Below are 8,336 nucleotides of genomic sequence, written 5' to 3' on the forward strand. Positions count from 1 at the left end.
GCGAAGATGGCACGAATGTTCGATTGAGTTGGATCAAGGGTAGGCATGAAATGGACCTAGTTACTTTCGTAACAGATGCTGGCAGCAGCAGTGTCATGAGATTGAAAAATCACTAAAAATAGTAGGAGTGGAATTAATTGATGAATAAATTATGTAATCGAAGCTCGATGAGTCTGTTTTCATGAGGAAGTAACGAAAAGATCATATGGGCAGTATATTAAGAGATAATCAGATTTTGGTGGGACAGGGCCAGAACGGTTTCTGGATTCCCTGCTCTGACTTTGGAAATTCATTATAAATTAACCAGAGATAATTAGGGGTCGTACCATATATTTACAGATTCCACTCTGAGTCTAGTTTTCATAGAAACAAACGGCATCAGTATTGAAGCCCCGTGCAGGGAGATATCCAAGTCGTAATGGACAAAGGTCAGTGTAGTCGACCCCTGCAACATGGGAGACGTTGACTAATAAACTGTACTAATTGGCCCGACCAAAAATTCTAGAAAAAATACATAGATGGGCACGTGAGTCTAGTTTCTGGGAGAAATTACGAAACTGATTTTTGAGTTACGAAACTCAAGATATGATTTTTAAAACGACTAGTACACAGATTAGGCAGTGTCTGGAAAATAAATTTTATAAGGGGTTAAAGTCAGTTAACACCTCGTGTTCGACTCCGGTGTCGGTTTCGGGTTCGGGGTGTTACAAAGTGTATTGTACTGGCAGCTCTGCTGCAAATACTATTTAGTGGTGCAACTGGTGCTATATTTTGGAGTGCAGGGATGGGTGGGTTGATTTTATCCCCACTTGGAGTGTAGGGCTAGACGGAATGGAGTGTAGAGGATGGATGGGTAGGATTTCTGATTGCATTTCTGTTACTGATACTGTAATGGGCTAAGGCCCTAACTAATACTGGACTGTTATTGAAACGGGCTTAGGCCCAGACTATTGATACGTGATATTCGCGATAGGTTTTAAAGATTTATGAATGAATCGTTCTTGAGACTAACTTATTATCATGATTAAGGCAAGTGTACCTATCGAATAGTAGTATAGTTCAGCAAGACCGGATTGTCAAACCCAAAGGAACCACGAGTACTAGTATTTACTTCCTTAGCCTAAAAATTAAGAGGTTTGGTTATCTAAACTAATTACTAAACTAAGAATGCACAGAAAGAAAATTTGGGATTTTTAGAAAATTCGATTGATTAAGACAATACCTAAGGAAAAATCCACCTAGACTTCACTTGTTATTTGACTCTAAATTAGACGATTTATTCATTTGACTTGATCCGTAGAAATCCCTAAGTTATATTATTATCTCTCTCGAGACTAATAACGTCTTGAAATCTCTTTCTAATTAACACCCTAGAATTGCATTAACTCGATCTATGGATTCCCTTTTTTGGTTTCACCCTAATCTGGCGAAATCTTGTCACCCTATCTCTAGGCGCTCAATCAACTCTGCTTAATTATGTCAATTTTACTCTTAGACAGGGTCTATTCCTCCTCTGAATAAGAGCATTAACTTGAATCAATATCCTGGAATATTAAAACAAGAATTAAGAACACATAATAAAAACAAGTCAAATATTTATCATACAATTCAGATAATAATAACAAGATCTATCTTAGGTTTCATTCCCCTTAGGTATTTAGGGGGTTTAGTTCATACTTATGAAAGAAAACATCTCAAAAGCTTAAAGATAACAAAACATAAGAAAACCCAAAACTCCTGAAGGAACATGAAGGGAGATCTTTAGTCTTGATGATGAATCCGGCTTCTGAGATGGATCAATCGGCTTTCCTTGAGTAATTCCTTGCTTCCTACTCCGCGTCTCCCCTATAAGTTCCTCCTTCGGTGTTTAAATAGGCTTTAGAATGCCTAAGAGCCCTCAAAATTGGCCTTTTTCGAATAGGGCTATACTTGGGCTCAGCAAGGACACGCCCGTGTGTGATTACTTTAGCCTATGGTTAAGATTGTTGAATAAGCACGGGTGTGTAGTCTACCCGTGTAAGTCTCGCTTCGATCCTGCCTAATGGACACGCCCGTGTGACACGCCCGTGTGAGGAAGTACAGGTCGTGTTGATTTCCCATGTGGGTCTATTTTCTCTGTTTTCGGCCCGTTTCTCGCTCTTTTTACCCTCTTATGCTAACCTAAGTATAAAACATGAAATTAAAGGATTAGGAGCATTGAATTCACCAAATCTAAGGAGAAATCATCCATGAATGTACTAAGTATGGGATAAAAATATGTATGAATTACGGTTTATCAAATACCCCCACAGTTAAGCGTTTGCTTGTACTCAAGCAAAATCCTCAACTCACAATTAAAATAAATTCTTCTCAATTTATAATCCCTATCAATAATATCCCAAAATAATCCATAAGTATTCATACTTTGAAAATTCAACTAAAAGTACATCAAAGTCTCAAACATTCCAAGTTGAGCATTTTATCACAAAAACATAGGTGTCTCCCCTCATCTAAGTGATTACCTTTGACCAAAATATCACAGAGTTTAACATCCTCACTAAAGATTCACTCAAATCACTCGGGGTGTTTAACGACATCAATTAAAGCACTTATTAGTCAATATGAAAAGTTATTACCATAGGGTTGCTTGAAAATTAAATCTCCACCACTATAAATTAAGATGATACATCAATCAACAAGGTCTTTAAAGTGTTGTAACGTGGCTTTGGTTAGGGGGTGTGGTCACAAGCTAAAAGAAAAGGTTAGAATCGAGATTGAATTGAAAATTTACCTAGCTAGAAAAATAACTAGTCATCAGTTGAATACAAATGAGCTTCTTTTCAGAATATTGAATTAACACTCAAGCTCAAAAATGGCGAATTACTACTAATATGTATGTAAGTATTTTTTTTAAGAATAAGTTAAATAAAATAGAACTTAATTATCACAACGAAGAATAAAACATCGCTAAGCAATTATTTCAAATTAAATCTCGACAAAAATAGGGGTCAAATTAGGGGATTTCAACAATAATGGGTTATGGGTTAATATTAAGGGTAAATCAATTAATGGCTTATTAGGCTCAAAAGGGGTTCACTAAAGGTTAATTATGAAGGTAGGCTTTTGTGGAGTGAGTGAGTTAAACCTAAGTGCCTTTATCATCTTGAGATATCAACTCAAATGGTGTGGTCTTGACATGCATAATCAAGCAAGTTCTAGAATAACAAATAAAAACTGACGCACTCATAATGAAAGTGAGCATGAAAGAAATAAAATATGCTCTAAAGGCTCAAAATCTCACAAAAATTATAGCTTTTTGATGTTTAAACTTGTGAATTTCAACTCAAGATAATACCTAAACTTAGGGAAACAACCTAAAAGTTTTTAATTCTTCAAAAATCAACTTATCATGCTTGATTCCCTAACGTCTTAAAGTTTAAACAATCAATGCATAAATGCCTATGTTTTAATTCAAGACATATTAATAAAAATCATAAATTAATTAAAATCCATTCTAATAGTGATATGAGTGATTCAAGTGAGAATAAGACAAAATTCAGGGATTTCTAATGATGATATAAAAGTCCCCCCACACTTAAGATGTACATTGCCCTCAATGTACAAAGATAGATATATTAAAAAATATAGATAAATAATCATAAGATAGGGAGAGAAGTGAAACTTCATGAATGATGAATGAACTTCTTGAATTGGAGTTATGGAGAATAATCGGCCAAGGCAATGATGAGAGTGGAGGAGGATACTCCGGTGGTGGTAGAGGTTTATTAATCCATAAGTCCTGCGCCAAAAGAATACTATATCTGGTGGTAGCTGTGGTCGTGGTCGAGTAGGACATGATAGTCATGGAGAACGTTTACCAGTGTAGTTTTTAGTTTTTATGTGATGATGAGCTTTGGAGCTCTTTATAACTGTGATAAAATCAAGAAGTTTTTAGGAGATATAAGGAAGCCTAATTACTCGTAATGAAATAGCTGAAACTATAAATTATTCAATAAAAATTATAAAAAAACTAAAATTAAAATAATATTAAAGATAAATGAAATAAAAAGTACTTAAATAAGATAAATAAAGATAAAAGTGAAAATAAAAATAAGAAATAAAAAGTTTTTAAATATTGTCATCACTGAATGGTTCGGGAGGTGGTGGTGGCGATGAGATGTGAAGGTGTTGACAAATCTGGTGAAGTGTAGCATCAATGTGATCAAAGAGCTAAAAACATTGCTGCTCAAATCGTATAAGGTGTTCAAAGATGTCAGACAGTGAAGCCGCCGCATGAACTGGACGATGGATGGGTGGTGGCTAAGATGGTGGATCCTCATGACGTAGAGGGACATCATCAGTAACGTCCTCTGGGTCCTCCTCCTCAGTGGACTAGACGAGATGGTACTGAGGAGGGTAGGTGCCACGTCGTTTCTCGATCATCCTCATATTTAGCATGCTCGAAATGCCCTGTGGGGATATCTGGCGAATGAGAGTAAGGGAGGATGATTGTGCTACTGTGTTGAGGAGCCCAAAGTGTCGAGCCAATGGAGTCACATAGGGCCCAATAGAGATGACCCCTCTCCTATGTCACTCTGTCTGATGACGGATGGCGAGGGCGATGAGGTAGGCAAGGTCAAGGATGTGCCCATTCGCCATGCTCCATAAGAAATTGGCATCGTGAGTGTTGACGATGCCAGTGCTCTCTCGTCATCCCATGAAAGTGTGGGCCAAGATGGAGTGTAGGTATCGCAGGGATGGGGCGAGGGCTGATGCCTTAGAGCGGCTAGGATCATAGGTGGCCAAGGTAGGGACGAGGTCCTTCCAGAACTTTGAGGGAGAGTAGTGGATGTGGCTGTGGAGGGTGTTGAGTTCATTGTCCTCCATGAAATCCTCAGTGTATAGCCCTAGTCCAATCCCAAACTTAGGTACGCTCAGCTGGGGCACTAGACCACCAAGGTGGAACTGGACCGTTCCAAGATCGTCGAAGTTGGTCATGACGGTCTGAAGATGGAACATCGAGTAGAGTTCCAATGTGAGCTCGAGATACGTCAGCTCAACGATCTCAAAGAAGATCCCCCACGGGTCAATCGTCAGGAGGGCTCAGAGCACGCCAGCCAATTGAATCTGTTCAAGTGTGGCCCATTCAATGTAGTGACCCACACCTAGGGGTCGGGCCCGTAATATCTGATATAATTCCTCTTGGGGTCCCAAGGGAAACTCGAGGAAAGGGTGACAGATCTCAGCGGTAAGACCCAAAGATGACACTACTCTTTTCCTCTTCTTCGAGGCGGGGACAGCGGTCTTCTTACCACCTGAGGATGACATTGTATAAGAAAAAGGGAGAAGCTTGGGTCATCGAAAACAGTGTAGTAGGCGGCGCACGGGTGTGTGGAGTTACAGCGGCTAGTTAGAATTTTTTGGGGAGGGGAATGATGAATAGTGTGGGGTTTATATAGATTTTGGGAACACAACCGTGGGGCACGCCCGTGTGCCCTAATTCTTTCCCGTGTGTTTAGTGATTTTTAAATTTGGGCTCGTCTGACATTCAGCCCAAGCCCGTGTTCCTTGGGTGTGTGGGTGCACATGGCCGTGTCTCACGGCTGTGTCTTGCTTTGTTTGCTTCTCCCACGCTCGTGTAATAGGTCCATGCCCGTGTTAGTTTGACAGTGTCGACCACGGGTGAATGGCATAGGCGTGTTCGCCCACGGTTTCAAAACACAGGCTTGTCGCACGCCTGTGTTGTTTTGGCAGTTTTGCCCACAGCCTTATCACATGACCGTGGCGACTTATCGCATCCCGTGTTGGGGAAAAATTTTGCCTTGTTTTCACACGGCCGTGTCTCCTCCTGTGGTGTGAGCATGGCCTAAGGCACGCCCGTGTGCCTGGCCGTGTGGATGGGAAAACCCTGTGTTTCAAGACTTAGTTAGTAAGTTAGATGTGAAAAACTAGAATTTCAATAAATCATTACTGTTAGTGCTTGGGTTGCCTCTCGAGAAGTGCTTATTTATAAGCTTAAGCTGGACTTACCTCTCTTCTGCATGGTCAAGGTGGTGCGAGGAGTTTACATTCCTCATCCCTGCTATCAACTTTATCAAAATAAGGTTTAAGACGAGTATTGTTTACTTTAAAAGTGTCAAATTTGGGATGAATTACCTCGATTGTACCATATGGGAAAATACTGAGTACCGTGATAGGAATTTCTTCATTAGGTTTAGAAGTGGCAATGCGAGGATCTGCTGCATCTAGTAGTACCTTGTCTCCAACCTTATGTTGATTTGGTGAGGTATTGAGTTCGTCCTGGCTCGGTTTTGATTTATCGGGTGTTTTTGATTTTTGTGTCAGCCATTCATCTAGCTCCTCGATTTGTAGCCTTCGTTCTTCATAGATAGGTCCTTTGATGTTGCTTGAACATGGCTCATGTAGGTTCTTCAGACTTATTTCCTTCAAAGTACGTTGCACCACATGGTCAGTTTTAGTAGAATGATTAATACAACCACCTTCAATTTTCAATGTGTTACTCAAATTACGAGCTTGAAGGGTGATTGTTTCGTCTCCCACACGAAGTGTGAGTTCACCTGTGCCAACATCAATTATCATTCTAGCGGTTGCTAAAAAGGGCCTCCCTAAAATTAAAGGAACGTTACTATCCTCCTCTATGTCTAGAACAATGAAATCAACTGGAATATAAATTTGTCAATTTTAACGAGTACATCTTCAATAATCCCCCTAGAAAATCTGATTGTTTTATCGGCTAATTAAATACTCATCCTAGTTTGTTTGGGTTTCCCAAGACCTAGTTGCTTAAACATTTTGTAAGGCATGACATTGATACTAGCCCCTAAATCAGCCAAAGCATTATTAACATCTAGGCTACCAATTAAATAAGGAATCGTAAAACTCCCTGGATCTTTTAATTTGTTGGCCAGCTTATTCTGTAGTATGGCTGAGCAAACCGCATTTAGTTCCACATGCGACGCCTCATCCAACTTCCACTTATTTGTTAAAAGCTCTTTTAATAATTTGACTGCGTTTGGCATTTGCGAAAGAGCTTCAATAAACGGTAAGTTAATATGTAACTTCTTTAATAATTTAAGGAATTTACCGAATTATTCTTCTGTGCAGTCTTTCCTTGTCGCGTTTCGGTATGGCTCACAAGGTTTGTATCTTTACTTACCGATTTCTGGTCATTGTGGTCCACCTCACCCTTACTGGTACTTACCACATTTTCTTGCCTCGATTCTGGTTTAGGTGTAACTAACCCCTCCTCATCTTGAATGGTAATTGCATTGATTTGCTCCCTTGGGTTAGATTCAATGTTACTCGGCAGGCTACCTTATGGTCGTTCAGATATCAATTTAGCGAGCTGACCTATCTCAGTTTTGAGCCCTTGGATCGATGCTTGTTGATTTTTTAGTGCTGTCTCGATATTTTGAAAATGAGTTTCTGACACCGAGATGAATTTTGTTAGCATTTCCTCAAGGTTCGGCTTTTTCTCTTGTTGGTAGGGTGGTTGTTAGAAGCCTGGAGGTGGTGGTCTCTGATTCCCTTGGCCTCTCCATGAAAAATTTCGGTGGTTCCTCCAACATGCACTATAAGTATTACTATAAGGATTATTTTGAGATCGAGGATTATTACCCATGTAATTTAACTTCTCGCTATCCATGCTGTGGCCATAGGGTGGGTAATCTGAATTGCTTGATCCACCTCCTCTTGCTTCACACTGCATTACTAGGTGAACTTGTGAAGAGCCAAGAAAACCATCAATTTTTTTATTCGAAAGTTCTACCTGATTAGAGAGCATGGTAACCGAATCGACGTTAAAAACGCCGGATGTTTTCGTTGGTTTTGTCCTCATGACTTGCCATTGATAATTATTCAGTGACATCTCTTCTATAAATTCATAAACATCTTCAGGTATCTTATTATTGATAGTTACACCAGCGGCTGTGTCAATCATCTTTCGAGTCGAAGGATTCAGGCCATTATGAAACGTTTAAACCTGTAGCCAGAGTGGTAACCCATGGTGAGGGCATATTCGTAAAAGGTCCTTGTATCTCTCCCATGCATCGTAGAGTGTTTCTAAATCCATTTGCACAAAAGAGGAGATATCATTACGTAATTTGGCTATTTTAGCCGGCGAAAAATATTTTAATAAAACCTTTTCCCAAGTAGTGATTGACCCTCGTGGTAACGAGTTCAACCATTGTTTAGCATTATTCCTCAACGAAAAAGGGAATAACCAAAGGCGAATGGCATCATCAGAAATGCCATTAATTTTAAATTATCACATAGTTCCAAAAAGTTTGTCAAGTGAGCGTTGGGATCTTCGTCTTGCAAACCATCAAACTGAATAA

The 8,336-nt window shown here is 39.6% G+C and overlaps 1 non-coding gene across 1 annotated transcript; it reads left to right on the plus strand.

Annotated features, from left to right (window-relative positions):
* Positions 1-7,997: 7,997 nt before the first annotated feature.
* Positions 7,998-8,104, plus strand: LOC121211974 (small nucleolar RNA R71). The gene has a single exon (XR_005907188.1). It is a non-coding gene; the product is annotated as a small nucleolar RNA R71 (small nucleolar RNA).
* The last annotated feature ends 232 nt before the right edge of the window (positions 8,105-8,336 follow it).

This window comes from Gossypium hirsutum, chromosome A12, assembly GCF_007990345.1.
Source record: "Gossypium hirsutum isolate 1008001.06 chromosome A12, Gossypium_hirsutum_v2.1, whole genome shotgun sequence".
Lineage (NCBI taxonomy): Eukaryota > Viridiplantae > Streptophyta > Magnoliopsida > Malvales > Malvaceae > Gossypium > Gossypium hirsutum.